The sequence below is a fragment of the Protopterus annectens genome, chromosome 1.part0 (genome assembly GCF_019279795.1).
Source record: "Protopterus annectens isolate FY-2018-M chromosome 1.part0, PAN1.0, whole genome shotgun sequence".
NCBI classification, from domain to species: Eukaryota; Metazoa; Chordata; order Ceratodontiformes; family Protopteridae; genus Protopterus; species Protopterus annectens.
Window position 1 is genome coordinate 1,149,819,525 of NC_056725.1, and position 22,379 is coordinate 1,149,841,903.

Below are 22,379 nucleotides of genomic sequence, written 5' to 3' on the forward strand. Positions count from 1 at the left end.
GACTCCATATGACATGTTATCTGCAATGTGTATTTCTGTACTATAGAATCTGTATGGCTGCTACAGTTGTAAGATATGCCTGTGTAGTGACATAGTAAGGGTGCCACTGTAAACAATGATAGGTGGGATGAGTGCCACATTCAGTATAGCAATGACAGTCTGAGTTACATTACAAACCTTTCTGTTTAGGTTGTATAACGCTGAATGCATCCCCATATCTTACCGACCAGTGACAGTCAAAGGCTACATTACTCTCTGTGTCCAGAAGTCCATGAGTAATGGTTCAACAGTGTGTGGTGTGCAAACACTACTATATTTCCCAGGGGTGGATGACTTTCCAAAGGATAGTATTATGCAGTCATTGGCATTTAGCATTTGTCAGTGGCTCAGGCAACAACTGAATGTGTGTCTCAGGTTCTCCTGGATAACTGTTGGTTGTTTGTGGGATTCAATGACAGCTCCTGATATTCAATGACCTGCTAATGTAAGTCAGTCAGAGGGCACTGACAGTGGCTGTGAATGCAGAGAGGAAATGGCTAGAAGGGGGTAAGATATTAATGATGTCTGGGGAAATCCACTGATGAGTGGCATCATTGCAGCATAGGTTTAGCAATGCTATCTTGCCAGAATATGACTGTCAGACACTTACCTATCCACCAGCTGACATAACACTGTAGATAACCTACACAGTTTCCAGCAAGGTCTGACTGCCTAATAAAAACCTTGTCAGGCCATGGTGGGTAGAGTGAGTAATATTCCAGTAATCCATTACATAGTATAAAACTCAATGGGGTTCACCAGTTAGAGTCGGTAGGCATTATTTGGCCTTGAACATAACAAACAGTGTGTGGTCCAGTGTCAGTAGGAGTACAACAGTATTACTGCTCATATCCATGCTTACTCCTTTCATGGCATTTCATGTCACATGACTCAGAGATCTAGGGACAGTGCTTGGCACTATATGCTGGTTGTCCTTTGTGCAATTAAGTATTGCAGTTGCTTCCAGCATGTTACAAGAAGAGAGTCATCCATAGTGTCTGTACAGAGCACAAACATGTTAGGGAACTGTAACATGTATACCCCGTGAAGGTAAGGTGGGTGTTTTACATAGGTATTCTGCAATTGAACACTAGCCAAGTGGTGTGTACTGGAAGGACAGAATTACCTTGTGAAGACTGTGTTAAGCATTGGAGTCTATGGAATTGTCCAGGGCTGGCAACTTCTACTGCTGGTCTCACCAACACCACTCTCACATAGGATACCATGCTCCGATACATTTTCTGTTATCACATGCAAAATGCTACTATGAAGCCCATTATGACAAGCAGGACACATTCTGTTTGTTCATCCATATAGCTGCCCCACATCATAAAAGGCTCTGTAGGATTCACTTACCTTTTTCCAGGTAGATGCCTTGATTAGCAACCTGGGAATCCATTAGGCTTTTGCATGTGTTATGCCATCTTTTCCAGAGTTGGTGGTATGTAACTAGGGAACTGACAAGAGGGGGATTAGTAGTACTGCTGTAGTGCCACAATATAATGTACAATTTCCAGTGATATAGATGTCCAGTCTTGCTGTAACAAGCAGCACACAGGTGGTGAGCCATTGTAGGTGGCACTTTTACAGCTAGTCATGCATCCTGCCTTTCAACAGATTACTGGTGGATATCTACATCACATGGCTGTGAGGCCTACTGCAGCAGATTGACAACCTTTGGCCAATGTGTGTCCACCTGCCACATGTCCTAGGCATGTCATACTATACATTTATGTACCTAAAACATGTCTGTGTTCCCACATCATGTCACACAACATCCAGTGCACTGTATAGTTGCTTGACAAGCATCATATGCATGCAAGGCCAATGTAATGCCAGCAAAGTTGAACAAGTCCTCTATGTATGCACGGGCATCCACATCTTCACTGCAAGGAGTGTCTACAAACACTGTATATCAGGCTGCAAACCCCAAGGGCATGTCAGCATGACCTTACCTTTGCAGGATTTGGAGCTGAGATGTTGGGAGTATCCCCACCCATCTACTCCTATGACATATAAACACAATGTGTGACAGATATGACTGCATTTCAAACCTTGCTGCCATGGTGACTCCAACAGCAGGCATTACATATGGCAACTAGCATTATGCCAACACACACAGCTCACATTCTGCACCACCTACACCCACATCACACACACCTGCATATGTGCAGCTCCTTACCAGACAGATTGCCATACAGACACCTGAAAAAATCCCTACTCTGGAGTGCACAGTACACATAATACTGCATGTACCACTCTCTCTCTGGTCAAATAACTGAGGCAAAACACAAAATCACACCTCTTAGTCAGAGGTGATTACATTGTGAGACACATTGATGTCTGTGTCATGTGGCTGCATATGGGAAAGATCATAGATCGCTGTAAGTGGTTTGAGACAATAGGTCTTACCACACATTGCTGCAAATCAAGGGATATCAGTTAACATAATGTTGACATCATAGCTCCTGCAGGTGTGTACAACTAGGGACATATGTCACCAGCCTGTATGCAGACACGTGAATGTGCTTAGCCAGTCAGTGTTTCTCATGGGTAATCACATAGCTTTCAGCTGCAGTTGACCCTCACCTAGGATGATGGCTCGATAAACATGGACATTGATGGAGGTCAATAGTTGCCTTAGCGTGTGGTGTCCTCATAAGGGGATCTACTACATGTCTGCCTGGAATGCCTTGCTCAATAGACATCAATGCTTCACCAGTGATGGTGTTCATCTCTCACCCTGAGATGTGGAGTACTCGGCAAGGCTACTGGCACTCCCACAATGCATCTTAGATGCGCTGTTCAGGGAAAAGTTGGCAATGACAACATCATGGTTATGTTGCTACACTGTGGTTATGGCAATACTGAACCCCACTCTGTGAATGTGTTCCCACCCTGGATTATGCAGACATGTGTGCAGTCAAAGGCATTTGTTTCAAGGCTGTGGACAGCACCACAGCCATACAAGACTACATGTCCATCCACATCTTCATACCTCAAAATGACAGTGTGCAAGTTAATGCAGGTGGTGTATACATACTCATTAAGGTTAGATACACATCCAGATTTTGTGAAACACTTTGATTTCCTGGAGACACTGCAGGTGCTATTCAGTACTGGAAGTGCACATAATCAAGCAATAGCCGGCTACAGTAGCAGCTTTATGAATCCAGTCACCCATTGTGTGTACATGTGTCTATCAATATATATCATTACACCATAGTGTGGGGTGGTATTAAGTGACCACCAACTGTGTTGCTTGGTCATGCTGCAGCTCATTTGCCCAAAGGTTAGTCTATGTCCTTACTACAATGCCCTGGGCAGTGCTGTGACATCCCCCCTAAGGGGAACCAATGTATTACATCATGTGTTTACTAATATGGGTGATCACTGCAGCCCCCCAATATGAGGTCCTCCCTGGTGGGCTCTGACCACAGATCAATGTCATTAAAACTACCAGCACTAACTCCCTTACAGACAATACAGACATAAATTTCAACAAAGCCATTTATTACCTCCTGTGGGATGGTTTACATTGCTTGACTGCACCTCCCCCCACTGATGGGACAGGCAAGTATGCAGAGCTCTACACCCATGCATTATGCCAGCAGAATTACAACTGCATGAACTCGGCTATACCTGACAGGAAGAACACAGGCTTATCATTGCATAGAAAACCTGCCTGGTGGACAACTGCCATTATCAGGCTGTACAATAAGATGTGGACATTGCTGTGTGACAGTTGGGGTGAGGGTGCCCCCCCAATGGAGACACAACCTCCTCAGCTAAAACAACCAAATAGTGTTATTATGATGTTGTGTAGACACCGTAAGTGACAAAATTAGCCACCCACACAAAGCAGAACCACAATGCACAGTGTAGTTACATGTGTAACCTCAAAGGCCAGACCCAGATTCTCGGTGAATTCTTGCATAATGATGCCACATAGTATATGTCTGTACTTATAGCTAACCTGTATTCCCAAAGGCTCTGCTTCAACTTCACACTCCTGTCCCCAGCACATGTGACACATGACATTCCTACAACCTGTCCCATAACTTCCATATCTACTGAGCAGGTTGTAAATGGCCTCTCTATGGAGGATACACAGCATCAATTGGAAATGCTAACATCCCAGGCTGCATCCTACATGGGATCTGTCAAGGATTACTAACACCATTGGGAATGCCTTCAATCATACTGAAACCACTGGCTGGACCCTAGCTGACTGGACAACGGCAACCGTTATACCCTTGCAGAGGGGTGGTGCAGGCATTGACCACCAGAACTATAGTCCTCTTTGCCTGAGTATCCATATCTGTATGGCCGTAGGGGCAATTATCATGGAGCTGATCAGCACACATATGTTATCTACACACAGTTGTCTGTACATAGTTTGGATGTCTGACAAGGGGATCATGACTGTTAAACATAGTGGACATTTCTGAGGCAGTCACCAAGGACCTGGGTGAGGTGATATCAGGACATACAACCCCCTGGGCTGAGTCAAGCCATCTGACTATATCCCCCCCCCAGGCATCATTTACAAAGTACCCAGTTAGGCATCCATGGTACTATCATTGTAGGGCCCACTAAATACCCCATTGATGGCACATATACTCAAAATAGGGACATCCGACTCCAATAGCTGATCTGTAAGCAGCAGTGTTCAATGGGCTCAGTCCTGGACCCGCTACTGTTTGAAATCCATTTAACCATGATAGAAGTGAATACTGCATGTCTGTGGTTAAAAGTATTGGCTGATGTCTGCAAACTGTGAGCAGTCATGGAGTCTGTCAGTTATGTCAGTGTCCTACAAGAAGGTATTGATGAACAAATGCCTGTTGACATACTAATAGCCATAAACTCCATGCAACTATATATGTCGTATCATTAACCTAGTATGTGACTTTAGTAATACATGCTGGCCAGAGAGATTTGTCTAGCAGACTTAAACACACCCTTAAAATAGACCCTGCCTAATGGTACACAGAGCACCTCAGTACACCTCAGCACATGCCATCTGTATGATTGGCCACGTGACCGTCATTTCACAACAGGGTTTTTGCCTGCATCCCTCTTGGACTGGGGACTAAAATTAACTGCCAAAAAATGCAGCACTGTCTCCTTAGACAAAACTGGGTGAACTGAGCACATGTACCTACCACATAGGTGACAACCCTTTGAAAGTTAATTCAGACATTAGGACCTGGGCACTGTTGTTTGCAATGAACTATGTTTTTATCACCATGTATCCACTTTTGTTAGGAAATTCCTTTACCTTACCAATCTAATCACCAGGGGTATTTCTTCCAAATTAAGGAAGTTATCATCCCTCTGTACTCCTCCATCATCATAATAAAGTATCATGGCCCCTTTGGCATGTACTTATCTAAGTATATGGCCCAGATTGAGACTGCAGTGTTGTGTCACTAAGATAAACAAGTGCATGATATCCTTGACCTACCCAGATAGCCTTAAAGTATTCTCTCACTTTTCTGTTTCCTATAGACTCATGAGATAACCTTTTGTCTTTTTTAAAATTCCTCACTGGATTTAGTCCTAGTTCATTTTAATTTCTCTAAATCTTTTGGGTTTCTAATACCATGATGGGAATTGGCCCCATTCCTAAATCAAAGTATGATTACAGTTCATGAAATTAATATTGTTTCAGCCTTTGATGTCAGCCAGAAGTGCTTTTTGCAGCACCCGCAATGTGCCTAGTAATGACTCCTTCTGCAATTCATACAGAGTTACATGTATTGGTAACATATCTAAATACGATTGTAGATTCTTTTTTATAAGATCCATTGCTCCTACTACTATTGGAACTGTCTGGGTATCTTTCTTCCACATTGCTCTCATTTCTGCCTGCAAATCTTGATATTTTATGACTTTGCGTCTCTCTGTATGCAAGACACTGTAGTCACTGGGTGTGGCAATTTCAATGATGAATGCTACTTTTGTCTTCTTTTCAGTGACCATTATATCCAGTTTTCTAGCATCTACCTTTTGAGCTGTTGGTAATGGGTGATCCCATGTGATGTAGACTTCATCATTTTCTGTGATGCTTTGTGGCTTATTTTTCCAGTGGTTTTTCAGCCACTTCAGTACCATAATGTTTGCACAATCCCCAGTGCAACAGTCTTGCCACATTATTATGCCTTTCAGTATACAGTCCTTCTGCCATTAGTATGTCACAACCAGCAAGAAGGTGTGTGACTGTTTCCAGTTCTGCTTTACAAAGCCTGCATTTGTCTGTTTCTCCCCTAGGTTCAATGGACTTTGTAAATCAACATGTACGTAGCCCACTATCTTGGGCCGCCAATATTAACCTTTCATCTTTTGGATTGAATTTGCTTCTCCTTAACCATTCCTGCATTCGACCCTAATTAACATGAGGTTCTTCCAAAAGATTTCCATACTTGCAACTATATTTATGCATTTTTCACATTTCTTGCCTTCGCACCTTTACCTTATATTCTTTCTTTTGTTTTTTTGGCACATTCAATTGCTGCCCGATTTTTATCTACTTCTGGTTTGATTTCCATTCCTACTTGATGCCAATATGCTTCTGCTAGACTAAGCATCCAGTCATCTTAGATTTATTCTCCTCATGTTTCAAAATTTTCACTATGTTTGGGTCTTGTGAGGTCAGCAGATAGATGTTTGTGCAGTCCCACGATTGCAGATCTATACATGTAATCAATTTCAAGGAGTCCCATACCTCCTCGGAATGATGAATACATAGTCTTGGTATGCACTGATTTTTATAAATCATTTGGTGAGAATGAAGCATCCTTCTTGTTTTCCTGTCTAATCTAGCCAACAATTTTGGGGCCAGTCAATCACTCCAAAACTGTAAGATAGGACAGTAAGAGCAAATTGGTTTATAGCTTGAATTTTATTCGTAGATGTCAATGCTGTTTGCAGGATTAATTAAAGTCTTCTAAAATATTCCTTACTAAGTTTTATTCGCATTTGTTCATGTTTTATTGTTGATCCTTCATCACTTCTAAAATAATAATACACTCTCTGCTGCTCAAGTTCTTTTATATCACATTCTTGTCCCAAACTGATGTTTTCTTGGTTCTGCAGTTTTCCTGGTTTAAGAGTTGCTTTTACAAATTTATCAAGACCAAATGACATTCTTATATCATCTGAAAAAGTTTTAACTACTTGCAGTTGTGCTTTCAGTTCCTCATCTGATGAGCTATACAATTTTAAATCATCAACAAAGAATAGATGTGAGGTCTTTACACTATGTTGTTTTCTAGGAGCCAGATTATAGCCATGGCCTAATCTGTTAAGTAGACAGCTTAAAGGGTTAAGGGCAAGATAGAATAGCAGCGATGACAGGGAGTCACCCTGGAATATCCCCCTTTAAATTTTTATCCCTGGAATAATAATTTGTCCTCTGTCATGGTTTAATTGCAAAGTGGTTTGACACTGTTTCATGGTCTCTCTGATGTAGTTGATCAGTGTAGGGTGTATCTTATACATTTTAAGCACTCTTTTATTCATAAATGTGGGATATTATGAAATATTTTTTGTAGTCAATCCATACCATACTTAGATTCTTCCCCTTTTTACAGTTTTCCATTATGACTTTATTTAGCAACAGATGATCTTTTGTTCCATATGACTTCCTTTTATTACCCTTTTGTTCTATTGCCATTATTGAATTTTCTTCCAAATGACTATAAACTCTGTCGGCATCAATTCCAGTATGTAGTTTTTGCATCATTGGAATGCAAGTTATTGGTCTATAATTTTTAGGATAACTTGCAGGTTCACTCTTAAGAAGGAATATTGTTTTTTCTGTTGTTAGTCAGGTTGGTGTCTGTTTGGGGTGCACATATAAATAGTTGTTACTCATGGCTGAATCTGCGTGCAAAGGTGTTAATACTTTAAGCCAGAAGTTAGGTACTGCATCTGGGCCTGGGGCTTTCCAAGTGGAGGATTTTCTTAATTGATCTCAATCTCTCTGGTCATTACTTCATCCCATTTCATATCCTGTACGTTTGAGCTTCTTATTCTTTCTTTTACTTTTTCTATCTATTTAGCATCTTTGTTTTCTTCCATAGGATCTTCATAGATATATCTCCAAAATGTATCTATTTATTCTTTTTGGGTGGTCTTTCAATTCCTTTTGCTGTGTTTTTCAATTCTCTATAGAACTTTTTGGGGTCATCAATAAACTGCTTATTTGTACTTTTCCTTTATATTTATCTGTGTATCTTCTAAGTTTTTCTGCCAGTGCTATGATTTTTAGTTTATTATTTGCAATAGTGCAAGACAGATCCTGATCCGTTATAATACTGTGCATCGCTTTTATCACATCTATCTTTGTAAGTATTTTTGTTGATCTATTCCCTCTTCTATAGTCTTCTAAGAGTGATACTTCTTGTCTTAATTGCTTTATAGTTTTCTCTATTTGATACTTCCATGATGGTATTCGATTTCTCCCCTTCCTTTCTCTCATTACCCTGTGCTCTTGTGGTAGAATTTTATCAGTTATTAATTTAGCTGCGCAGTAATGTATCCTGTTTACTTCTGTTATACCACGTGGATCATTATGGACAGTCCCAATTACTGTGTTCATTTGTTTAATCAAACTTCTGACTTTTGGGGTTTTATTGACCTTCTGCAATCTCTTTCATTGATCTTAATATGTCTATCTATCTCTATTAAATCAAGTAGCTCTTCTCTTAGCTCATTTTCTCCTAAACTGAGGGCACATTCTTTAGTCTTCATTTCCTGCAGGCATTCTATAGGGAGTTCTATAGCATCTTCCTGTAGCACATTCTCTTCAATTACATCCTGTGTCATCCGTTGCTCTTTCTTATGGGATCTCACTGGCCTACCACTTCTGAACATTGACTGCATCAGAGTTGCCACAGTTGCCTGTTCCTTCCCTTGCTGTCCAGCTTCAAATGAACATTTATACTGGTTTCCTGTGGAAGGCTCCAAAATATATTCATATGGCACCTGCCCAGTTGCTTCCCATTCCACTGGTTTCTCCTTAATTTGGATGTCTGTTGGTCCATTCTGGTGTGGTGCTTTCTGAGTTAGATTTTCTTCACTGAATCCTTCACTTCGCAAGTACTCCATAACCTCAGTTTCTGTTTTTTAACGTCTCCATTACTAATTTCCTTTTCTACTTTTCCTCTTTGCCTTCTTATTTTTGTATTGTAAAGTTTTCCATATCCGGATTCCTTTGCCTGTATTTCTCTTCAAATATATTTGGTGCTGTTCTTTTTGCATTGATTAGTTTTGCTTTATACTTTGCATAAATATTACACCATATTAACTCACTACAGCCGAGTGATATCTCCAAGCATACCTGCAGTTACTTCCTACTGCACCTCTAGGCGTCAAATCTTGCCTGTTCATGTTTGCATTAATAATTCCAAAACCATGCTACATACAAGGTATCACAACATTTTATCTTGAAGCATACACGATGGGAAACACAAATGTATTGATATACGACCTCTGTCAATTAGTATTTGGAAGAACTGTAAGGTGATAACTTCATTTTTTTAAAGGCTGAAGCCACACCCACTGGGAGAAGGTACACACTTAAAAGAGCTCTACTGGAGGGAATGAGTTAAATCTCTTTTACTTTCCCATGTCCATATTTCTTCTTCAGATGTCTCCTGATCTTCCTGTTTCTCCTTACTTTGGGGACTCACTCCATTATGCTGTGATGTAACCTGTGTTAGACCTTCTACACCAAATCTTTCACTTTGCAGGCATTCCATAACTTCTGCTTCTATTTTGTTAACTTCTGCTTTACTAATCTTTTTTTCTACATTTCCTCTTTGTGATTTTTTTTATTTTGTGAAACTTTCCATATCTGGATGCCTTTGTCTGTATTTCTCTTTGAATATCTTTGGGGATGCCTTTTTTGTATTTATTAATTCGGCTTTTGACTTTGCATAAATTTTGCATCATATCAAATCTCTGTCTTTACCATGTCCATATTTTTTTTATACCTCTAGGTTTTGGTGTTTATATTTTCGCACTTCCTCAGATGCTTCTTTTTCCAAACAGATCAAAGTTTCTTTGTTTATATAATATTTTTCACAAATATTCTGTATTAATGAACAAAACTTTTTATTTGAGGCTTCTGACTGTTTTTCTTGTGGAAGTATTTTTTTTCCCTCTAATTTCTCCTTTAATCGTTTTGTATATTTTGTGTCTGAAAATTCTGGGCTGTTGGAATACTAGTAACAATACATAATTTCTTTCTTATCCTCAATAGTGCACTCTATTTTTATATCTAGTTTTTGTGATTTTTGTGGATTGATACTTCCTTCTACAATGGGGGGGGGGGCATCCTCACCCTGGGCCTGGCCTAAACCCATTGCAGGAATGTTTCCATAATTTGAGGATTCTACACAATCATTTTTTACAGTCCTGGCACCAGTGTGCCTACCAGGATTAGGCATTTTTTTTTCCTGGGTCTTGTGCACCCAGCTATCTTTTTTTTAATTTTGACCTACGTCTGTCCATGATATATGCTACATAAAATACAGTCTATATATCAATGTAGTCTTGGTGAGAATTTGTGATAAACAGGGTACGCCTCATGAAGGTACTCACCAAGACTTGAGGATAAATTCAGTTTCAGCAATGCTACTCTCCTTTGCTTGCTGACTTATCAACTCTCCATTTGGACCCCTCCACAGTTACCAGTATGATTTTTTCAATGTCCATGAAGGTGTAAATGACCTGAGACATATCCCTGGACTATATTAAAAGAGACATTATGGAGCTCTCAGAATATGTGTCTCAGGCTGTTATGAGCCTGGCATTGAGCAGCACTGAGGATAACGCCACAATATGAGCAAAAGATTATTGATTTTAACAATTGGCTATCTTTCTGTTGCCTTGCTAAGGGGATCCAATAATTGATAGTTTGGGAGGACATGGTTAACAGAGCACTTTGCTTTGCCAAGGACAGTCTACACCTGTCCCCTATAGGCTTTTGCATACTGTCTAAAAATGTATCCACCACCAGAGTGCCTTTTTAGGCAATGCCAAATGGGCAAACCCACCAACATAGCAAAATCAAGTCAACCCACCTCAAGATGTTACTGCTTAATGCCAGGATCCTAAATAAAAAACTAGACTCCCTCCAAGCCTTCCTTATATATAGACATCTGTGCAATTATAGAGATCTGGTTTAATAAGGTTTCAGTACCTTTGACACTTTTACACCAGTAGCTGCACAGATAAGGGCTAAAGGTGGAGGTGTCTAGATATACATAATAACAAGCATACCTCAAGGGTGGTCATACAGCATGACCTTGCAGAGTTCTTCCTCAGGTAGATCACCATTGACAACATCCTGTACCATATCTTGTTCAGGTATAGGTCACCCATCCAACCTAACATGCTACTCATGGGAGACTTTAATTACCCCTCCAGAGACTGGGAATCCTACATGACCTAAAATCTACAGGCACAGAGGTTACTGGACTTAGTAAATATAGAAACACCCACTAGAGGCTGCAACATTTTGGATCTCATACTCACAGATATGGGAGAATGCTGCAACCCCCCCCCCCCCACCAATGCCTCATCCTCCCTGGTAAGGTCCAACCATAAAGTTCCTTCCTTTGTAATCAAAATCAATTTCATAACCCCAGTAAAACCAGTAACAGGAACTATTTCAAGGCAAACTACCTTTTATTAAGTGATGGTTTGTCAAAATTCAGTACCACTCCAAACCCAAAGAACACAGCAGGCTATGCTGACCTGCTCTCCAAAACGCTGTACAGCCATGTCAATGGATGCATAGAGGCTGCTGTACCTATCAGAAGTAAACCCAGAACTAGCCCCAGAAACAACCTGCCCTGCTGGCATCCCAGATTAAAGAAGATATAGAACAAAATGAAAAAAATATGTCAAAACTCTTCAAGGGTAATCCCCATAAAGATAAACACTCCCTCATCAAACTTTATAGGCAACTAAGAGGGATAATTACTTCAAAAAAGCCAACGTTGTGGTTAAGATAGCCTTCCAGATGAAGGATAACCATAAGACCTTCTTCAGCTATGTCAGAAACCCCACTCATTACTATCCTCTTCTCTCATACCATTTTACCTCTTAGGTTGATGGAATAGCTACAACTATACTTCTGAATGTGCTCTATTACTATAAATCTTACACAGCAGTATATATAATGGGGTTGTTAATAAAATACTATCACTAATGTTTCAAATATAAAATTATTGTTAATTACTAACTGTTGCTCATCTGGTCAGGATAAAACAGACGAACATTTGTGGGTCCTGTTCAAGCAGCTTTATTACACTCAAACACATCAGAAATGAGACTTTGCTACATAGAAATCAATTATAATCACATACAAGACAACTTAACAGTAATACCATCACCCCTTATATGGATGTTAAAAAAATTTTTTTTTAGAAAGGAGGACAAATAATAATATTAATAAATCAATTCAAAGTTCTAGTTTTTCAGTTCAGTGTTCATATATATATAATACCAGAAATGAGACTTTGCAACTTAAACTTAAATAAACTTATAAACAGCCTGACTACCACATTCATACATGTTAACACTCTGGCTGTTCTCTCAAAACGACAATGCTGCCTGCATGTGCTCACTATTTATATGTACATGCTACATCTGGAAATGCTTCTTAAAGGTACAGACATGCTCTGATCTACATCCTCCCTCTTTGAGAAATGATCCATATACAAAATGACAGTATTCAATGACATACAATTTACAGAAATGATCTTCTGACATGCACTTATACAGAACTAATTATTTGACATGCTGTGACACCCCAGCAGTGGCCCAGTAATCAAGGAGCCTCAATCCTCACCACTGACAATAGCGCAGAATGTCCATGCTGGGAGGATAAGTAACACACACAGCAAAGTGCAATTTCTTTAAGAGCCCAAGTAGCTGACACACACACTCTTTGAGATTTGATTTATATGCAAACACACACGCGCACACACTTCTGACTGGCACAGGTTTACTAGCTATGCCCGCTTCTGCCCAGACTATATGGTAGTTCTAACTGCCACCAGCCACTCTTATCAGCTACTTGAAGGCCCTTAGCAAAGCGTGGCCAATCCTACTGTGTAGTGTTACTATTAACCCAAATGGTAGTTTGACCAAAAGCAAGGAGTGGCCTGTACAGTGTCACCAACTACTTATGCAAGTACACTAAGAGCCAATATGTCTCACAGATATCAGCTGCAAAGATGGGTTTAAATATATTTAATAAGAAATAATAAAAAAAAAACAAGACAATCCTCAGTAAGTAATCAGTTACATCAGAGTTCAAAATCCTTGGAAATGTTTAAAACAACATTGCAGGACAGTCTCAAATAAATAAAGAAAATATTTAAGTTATACTTTATTATATTCTTTACTGAATCTAAAAGAGTTACGATACCCTAAAAACTTACTTACAGCAAGGCAAGTGCAGATGTGGTGAGAGTGCATGTTTCCAGGTCAAAGACAAAATACATAATGCATTCTCTCTCTCTCTCTTTCTCTCTGTCTTTCTCTCAGAGAGTTCTTAAATTAATATCAAATATTACTGCTGGCTTAGCTTGGATGACATCACTTTTTTTGTTGCCTGACCTTAATTCCCAACCTAAAACCACATTGTCACAAACTACCCACATTTAACATCTCTCTGAAAATACATAGCTTTTAGATGTTTGTAACTACTAGAAGACATAAAACAATAAAGCACTTACAAAACAACACAGAGAGTCCCCTAGTATAGACATCCTGTCTCCTGTTGACTGAAATTGAAAGATAACTTTTATAGCACAATCGGAAAACACTTTAATTTCAACTATTTTCTTGAAGTTTTGCAAGTTAACCATCTATGTTGTAGTTTCCACTGTTAAAAATATATACATTCACACTCACACAGCTACAATAGCATATATACATTTCTGTTCTAATCCAGCAGGGCATGCTGTGGTTACATTTTATCTCAGTACATAACATACAGTTCTAAAACAGTTGTAGCATAAGCATCTTACATGAAGCATGTTGGCATTCATAAATGACACATATCTACTTACAAAATTCCAGATAGCTGGGTTGGCAGTATCTCCTTCCATCACACTTCTATATAAATCATATTAATATTCTCAAATGACATATACTTATTTACAAAATTCCAGGTTGTTGTGTATTTTACACTAAGTCTTGAAATATGACCTGACCGTGTAACATAAAAGTCAGAAGTGTATCTAGCAAAGGGGATTATCTTCAAGGAATACTCAACTTTTGGGACATATGGGACATCATTAAGAATGGCAATGGATACTGGGACATGTTCTTTGGTATGAACATTGTCAGAGTTGCTCTGAGATCTGGAGTCTGTATCACAGGTACTATGCTGTGATATCATTTCTGATATAGGATGAAGATGTCTGCGATTTCTCCTATACCCTCAGATTCCACTAAGTAGGATCTGAGCTTGGTACATATATCTCTCACTTGACCAATTTGATCAAAGCCTTTTGCTGTTTACATCCTCACTCTCTCCTTCTTTTAATGGACCAAGAAACCTGCTTGTTTTATCAAAGCTGGACTTCTGAGAAGAACACTTTTTAAAAAGTTGGGCATTGATTGCTTTGTTGTTTTTAGCATTAGGCACGCACAAACTAGAACTGATAGGCAAGGTTATTCTGGTTTGCCTAGATAGAAGTCTCTGAGCAGGTGAGCCAAGTTGATTATCATGGGGTGTATTTCTGAAATTAAGTAAATTCAAGAAGATATCTGTATTGTCACACGTTAAACTCACTAGTAATTGCTTTGCACTCTGTACTGCACATTCAACAAGGCCATTTGACTGTAGATATTCAGGACTGCTTGTAACATGGATAAAGTCCCACTCTTTAGCAAGTCTCTGAAACAATTAACTGGTAAACTGAGAACTGTTGTCAGGAATAACTTTGTGTGGATTACCTTGGACTGAGAAATGATGTTTCATCTTAGTAATGCCAGCACTGGATGTTAGGTTAGGTAACAAATCAATCTCAAACCAGTTTGAATAAGAGTCTACCAACACTAAAGAATGTTCAATGTTCCACTTAAATATGTCAGTTGCTAATGTTGACCAAGGTAGTTCAGGAATTTGGCTTAACTGAAGTGGCTCTTTTTGCAAATGTGGCTTAGTACTGAACAAGAAGAAAGCACTTTATCGATGTCTTTTGCTAGAAAAGGCCAAAATACTAGTCCTTTCACCTTTCTTTTGGTAGAATTGGAACCTGGGTGGCCACAATGCAACATCTGAATGTATGTATATTGTAAGGAAGTAGGAACAACAACATCTGGACCTTTGAAAATGATACTATCTTTTATCAGCATCTCATCTCTGTATGGAAAGTAAGGTTGCACTTCTGGTGGTACACAGGAATGTTTTGATGGCCATCCTACACTGATGAAGTGGTTGAGCTTTTGCAAAATTGGACCAGTCTTTGTATGATCTCCTAACTCATCAAGTCTTGTGGTAGGAAAATTACGCACTTCCATGACATCAAAGTCAAAATTCTCTGCATCAAGCTGTTCTGTGGTATTTCTGGGCAATCTGGATAAGGTATCAGCCAGATAAAGAAGTTTACCTTTTATATAGACCATTTTGAAATTATACTTTTGCAATTTGAGCATCATTTTTGTAGTCTTGCTGGAGTGGAATGCATATTCTTCTTTAAAATAGTGACTAGAGGTTGATGGTCATTTTCTATCTGAATTGCTCAGCCATAAATATAATCATGGAACTTCGAATGCAGACACAATTGCCAAAAGTTCCTTCTCAATTTGAGCACACTGCATCTCTGTTTGGGTAAGAGTTCTAGATGCATAGACAACAGTTCTGCCCTCTTGAAGAATAACTGCACCAAGACCGAACTTTGAAGCATCACAAGAAAGAACTACAGGTTTGCAGACATCATAGTATCGTAATGTAGGTGGGTTAGCAATTAGCTGTTTGAGGTTATCAAATGCTCTCTGGTGTTGTTCTAACCCTGACCATGCAACGTTTTTTCATGTCAGCTTTCTTAAAGTTGCTGATAACTCACTAAAGTCAGGGATAAATTTGCCCAAATAGTTAACCATACCAAGAAAATGCTGTAGGGCTTGGACATTGTCTGGAGCTGGCATCTCAAGAATGGCTGTTAGTTTAGAAGGGTCTGGTCATAAACCTGTACTGGTAAATAAATGACCTATATAAGTAACTTCTGGTAGTCTGAAATTGCACTTCAGAGGATTGAGCTTTAAATTCAGTTCACATGCTCTGTCCAGAACTTTCCTGAGGTTTCTGTCATGCTCTGCTACACCATTACCTCCAACCAGTAAATCACTGATTATTACTGCACACGAGTAGCCTGAAAAAAACTTGCTCCATTACACTCTGAAAGACTTCATTGGCAGAATTTATTCCAAAAGGCATCCTGAGGAATCTGTATCTACCAAATCGGGTATTAATGTAGTCAGTAGTGAAGATTTGCCATCAAGCATTACTTGACAAAATGAACTCGTTGCATCTAAGACAGAAAAGACTGGCATCATGAGGTTTTCAGTCTCCTCGACTGTACCATAGGATGATGAGGTCTTTTTAATGTCTTGTTCAAATCTCTTGGGTCAGTACATATTCTGATTTCATCTGAATTTTTCTTATGAGCAGCTACCATGGAAGACACCCACTCAGTTGATTCTATAACTGGACAAATTGCACCTTGCTGCACCATTTTGTCTTTCTGGACATTGACTTCATCTTGCACAGCTAATGGAAGTCTTCTTGCTGGTCTGACCACTGGACTGACCTCTGGGTCTACTTTCACAGAGTGCACAACTGGAAGTTTGCCTAGCTTGTCGACGAACACATCAGCATACTCTGAGAAAATAGCATCAGTAAAGCAGGAACTGGAACATATGCTTACATGATGGACTTCTTTGTTGAAAGAAAGCAGTTTCATTCTCAAACTGTCTCTGAGACCTAATAATGACTGCACAGGTCTTTGGACTACATAAAATTGCAAATTGTTTCCAGCTGAATAGCAAGAAAGCACTACTGGACCTTCAGTCTGAATCTCTTCACCTCCATAAGCAACAATTTTCACACAATTGAGCAAATTAAGTTGCTCAGCAGCCCTCACTTTAGCAAATGTTTCTGCTGACATTACATTACACTTTGAACCAGTGTCTGCTTTGAGCTCTGTGGGCTTGCCATTGATCAAGATAGTACAAAATACTTAATTCTTTGCCAACACATCTATTGCATTAACCTTTTCACCAGCCACTGATACACCATCTACATAGAAAGTAGGGTTGCAGCTTTCTACATGATCAACTTGCTTTTTTGAGTGACCTTTCTTAATGATTGAATGAGGCTTGCTTGATTTACAAAACTTTTGAAAATGGTTCCATTTTTTACACTGGTGGCATTGTTGACCAAATGCTAAGCACTTTTTTCTTTTAGACTCATGGCTGGCACCACAATTATGACAGTTAACAATAAAACTTGACTTGGGTTTTGCTGACTCACTCATACTATACTGAGCATGCCCTTTTGACTGAGCTAGTCTATGAACTTGCTAGAAAGCTCTGGGGTCTCCCTGCCACACCACAGGGGTTGCTGCTGCCATGTGCTTAGGCCTGTTTCTGCTTGCCACCTGTTGCATGCTGTCTACGCTTGCTCTAGAGGCTGTTGAAACCATGTTTTTATCACTTGCAAGCATACTAGCATGCCTTTCTGTGAGCTCATGGATTTGACAAATCTCTATGACTTTGCTTAACGTTAAATCATTGTCATGAAACAAAATCTTTCTCACTGCAGCACTATTAACACCACACACAAGCCTGTCCTTTATTAACTCATCTTTCAAGTCATGAAATTTGCATGTTTTAGCTTTGTTTCTCAAGTCAGTGATATAAGCTGCAGAAGTTTCACCTGGCTTTTGGTCTCTTGTAAAACAATAAGTGCCTCTCTAATGTAATATTTGTCTGGGAGTTGCACATTTCTCTAAAGTTATGTTGCAAGCACTCAGGGTCCTACCTTGAATCAGCCGGTACCACATTATGATGGTTTGCCCTCTTTCCTGCAAATACTTCTGGTGCATATACAAATGAATGCTGTCTTTCAATAGCTTCTGACCCAGCTAATTTAAGCACAATGAATGTCCTCATACATACATCTTCATCAGAAAAAGCTGCTTGTATGAAAATATTGTATTCCTGTTCGAATACTCTCCAGTTCTCTGCTATATTATGATCAAACACAAGTGGACTTTATCTGCAAAATGCCTCTGCCATATCAACACACAGCAGTAAAGGTGCTTGAAATTATGTACGAACATACACACACAAATACATATGTCAGAACATTATACCAGTACTTGTAATGATGTCCAATAGCGCAACAACTCTTTAAATAATTGCAGCTTGCCAAATAAGTCTCCGTAGCACAAGAACACTTTGAAATCATGGTACTTTGTGAACAAATTGTATATAATGGCAAAAGCTCAGAGTAAGAAACACTTTGAGATGAATGCACTTTGCAAATAAACTGTACACAGCCCAAGGACCTTTAAAAATGGCTGTACTTTGTGAAATAACTCTACACAGTGCAAGAAACAATCTGAAATGGCGGCTTTCTGCGAATAAATGCAGACAGCACAAGAAACTTTTCGAAATGGCAGTACTTTGGCTGCACTTTGCAATAGAACTGTACTTTGAATACAGCAAACTCTTTGAAATAGTTGCACTGTAATGAAGCAAACACTTTGCGCACTCTTGAGATACTTCGAACAACTCTAGTTGTGCTTTGAATGGCTTCGGTCAATGCAAAATAGTAGTTTGTGCCCAAACATGATCTTTTACTAAAAAAATGCAGTCACCTTGCTTGTTAAGCTTATTTTGTCCTTTTGTTGTATTTGTTATGCCCTTTTAACCTCTTATCCTGCTCATTATACTTTTCTTGCGCCCGTTTTACTTTAAACATACTCGTTATGCAAACCAAGGATAATTCTGAACCCCATATGAATAGTTTTGCTAGTTTTATCAAATATCATAGTTTTGAACATTTTGTTTAATTAATAATGTGGTTTTCTGCCTTTCGTTTGCTTAATAATATGCTTTTGTGCTACCCATTTGATTAATAATATGTTTTGTGCCTTATAAATGTTCAAGCATCTTTATTACATGCAAGTACATCAGAAATGAGGCATGGTAACTTAAACTTAAATAAACTTATAAACAAACTGACTACCACACTCATACATGTTAACACTCTGTTCTCTCAAAATGGCGCTGTTGCCTGCATGCGCTCTCTATTTATATGCATGTGCCTGGAAGTGCTTCTTAAAGGTACATACACATGCTCTGATCTACACTTACTGTCACTTGTTTTACATCAACTGTTTATTATCTCAGTGTTTTTTCTCCATATCTCTATGGCTCTGGTCATGTCTGTGGAAGACTCTTTGAATAGCATTTTTATCCAGTTAATAAGTGTGAAAGTAAATATAAAAAATAAAATAGCATTTCTCTCCAATGATTCCAAAAATATTTACTTTTTACTATGTACAATCAAATCATGCCGATTATGGTAATATGAATGCACTTCAAAACATCACACCTTATTTTGTACATTATTATTTTTATTGTGCACATATTTTCAGAGTCTGCATCTTGCTGGAAACTGTATTTTTGTATACAGTGGTAGTGCTTCTGTGTATTTGGTTGTGCACTAGTCTCACCTGGTTCAGTCCATTTTGGGGGTTATTTTCTATCATTTAACCATTGATTTGAAGATGATTAGGGCAACTAAATGTTTAGGGTGCAAGGGCAAACTATAGGTGCTAGTTGGTGTTTCCTCATCTGCTATCCAAAAGGCAGTGTTTGGATATTACTTCAGGTGTTTATGGACTTCTTTGTCTCCTTGATGCTGGTGACTTCAGCATCAGGATTAATAAGTGTATAACTATGGTAAAAGAATTCCTGTGCATTATGAAGGTATTAAGGTTTGCTCTAAAATACACATCTGCAGCCCAAAGATTTGTTCATATTCTGAACCTGATGCCCCAGCCTGGGGTTAGACTGTGATACAGTGGCGGAATAAATCATTTGTTGGATCACCACTTTATGTCCTTCAAAGTTAATCAAGCTAGTGTTGGTGACATTGCACCAGTCTTCTTGATGACACATATGCTATACAAGCATTTATTTACCAGAAGGGGATCTCTGAGAAGGAATCTTTGTACTTTATCCATGACAGGTCTGCAACAGCAAGCCAACTGGCTGCTGTCTTGTAGGTAGTGAGGAGGTTGCGTAATATCCAGAAATGTTTATCTACTAATGAGTGTAAATTGGAAGCCCAATGCAGTGCTGCAAAACTTGCTTTGATTACACACTGAACATATTACAAACTTCTCATAGATCCTGATTGTATTCCTGGGGAATATTTACAAACTTCTCACAGATTCTAATTGTATTCCTGGGGAATACCTGCAAACTTGTCAGTGTGATTTTTCCCCCCATTTACAATGATCATAGGTTCATAGGTTCATATGACTTTGATACTGTTGTTTCATGCATGTTCCCTCTGGAGGTGCTGTCTCTGGTTCGTCATCAGATCTTCATATTTGTGATAGTGTATTTCCAGCAACTTAAGAAGGCTGGTTTAAATATTGATAATTTGGATAACTACAGACCTGTCTCAGACCTTTCCTTTGATAAGTTTATCCAGAACATGGTGTGCACACAATTGTACTCATATTTGAAGAACAACAATGTTATGATCCATCCCCAACTGAGTTTCTGTCTAGGCATTGCATGCAGATGGTTTTCACCACTGCATTAATAATCTCCTGGTGTTGAAGATTCATCACTTATTCTCATTTTTGGTCTTGATAGATATCTCATCTGTGAAACCTTTGACCACTTCATCATACTGGACCACATACAGAGTTCCTGTACCATCAAAGGGGTAGTTATAGAGTGTTTTGCTCCATCACCTCAGGGAAATACGCAAACACAAAGATTAGCTTCAGGAGGTCAATTATCCTTCCTTGTTGTTTGCCTGCAGTCGGCAGTAGGACTCCAATTTAGGTTCCCTGTTGCTCACAAAAAACATAAGTCATTTGAGAGAGACAGTGACAAGGTTTGCAATACCAACTTTGCATGTTTCCATCTCAAGACCATCATCATCATCATCGACACACTTTTTTCCATTCCTCCATTTTAGAACATTCCATTGCTTTCACATTATATAATCTGCACACTTGCTGGCTCTGGTACATGCCTTGATTTCCCTCATATGGACTACTGCAGTACCTTGTACCATGAAACGCAGGAATCAGCACTTGATTTTTCTAGCTTGCATAACTCACCTGCCTGGCATGGTGGAGAGGGGGGGGGGGTAACCTAGTTATGCTGGTTCTTTGTCATTATGAACTGCTTGCTGGTAAAATTCTGTATCACTGATGAAGCTGTACTCCAGATCTGTTTATCCACACACTACTTCAGTCCCCCATCCAAAACTGTCAGGAGCCACTATCTTGGTATTTACAATCTTATACTCTTTGCTTCCCTGTCCTAGAGCTAAACATGGTATCAAGTCTTGAAAATTCTGTTATTGAGCTTTCGCTTACCAAGGACCACACCTACAGAACGTATACCCTGTGTAGCTGGGGGAAAGCCTCATGCTCATGATGTTAAACAGTTCTTTAAAACTGACTTGCTTGAATTTGTATTTGATGAGTAGGTATAATTGTAACCCTATGCATGCTGAGCCTTTTATGTCTTCAGAGGGTCATAAGTAAATGCTAGGCTAGCTGCCCTTCCAAGTCATTTAAAGCTTAGCCAACTTCCCTCAAAGGCGAGAGTCAGACCCTGCATCCTGTGTCTGTAAGGTGGCAAACACCTTAATCATTATGTTAGCCACCAACTTCCCTTATTTTAATTAGTTTTACTGCATTTTTATCTTGTTATTAACATTCACTATTTCTATATTTCACCAAATTGGGAAAAAAAGGAAAAATGCATTTATTCTATTTACTCTAGTTTAGTGCTGCCTCAGAGACAGTATGTTTAATGATCAGTTTGTGGGGGCAAACATCTCACACTGGAGATCACATTTGGGTTAATAAACTTACAATTTATATAATTTTAATGTATCACAATTGTCTGTTGAGTGGTGATAGGACTCTCCATGGTTGATCATGCCTGATATATTAAACATTGATAAGTTGAAGCTGATCCACAAGAGCCCTAAAAACAGTCAGGATCACCACTGAACATGGGCCTGCCTTTCAGAA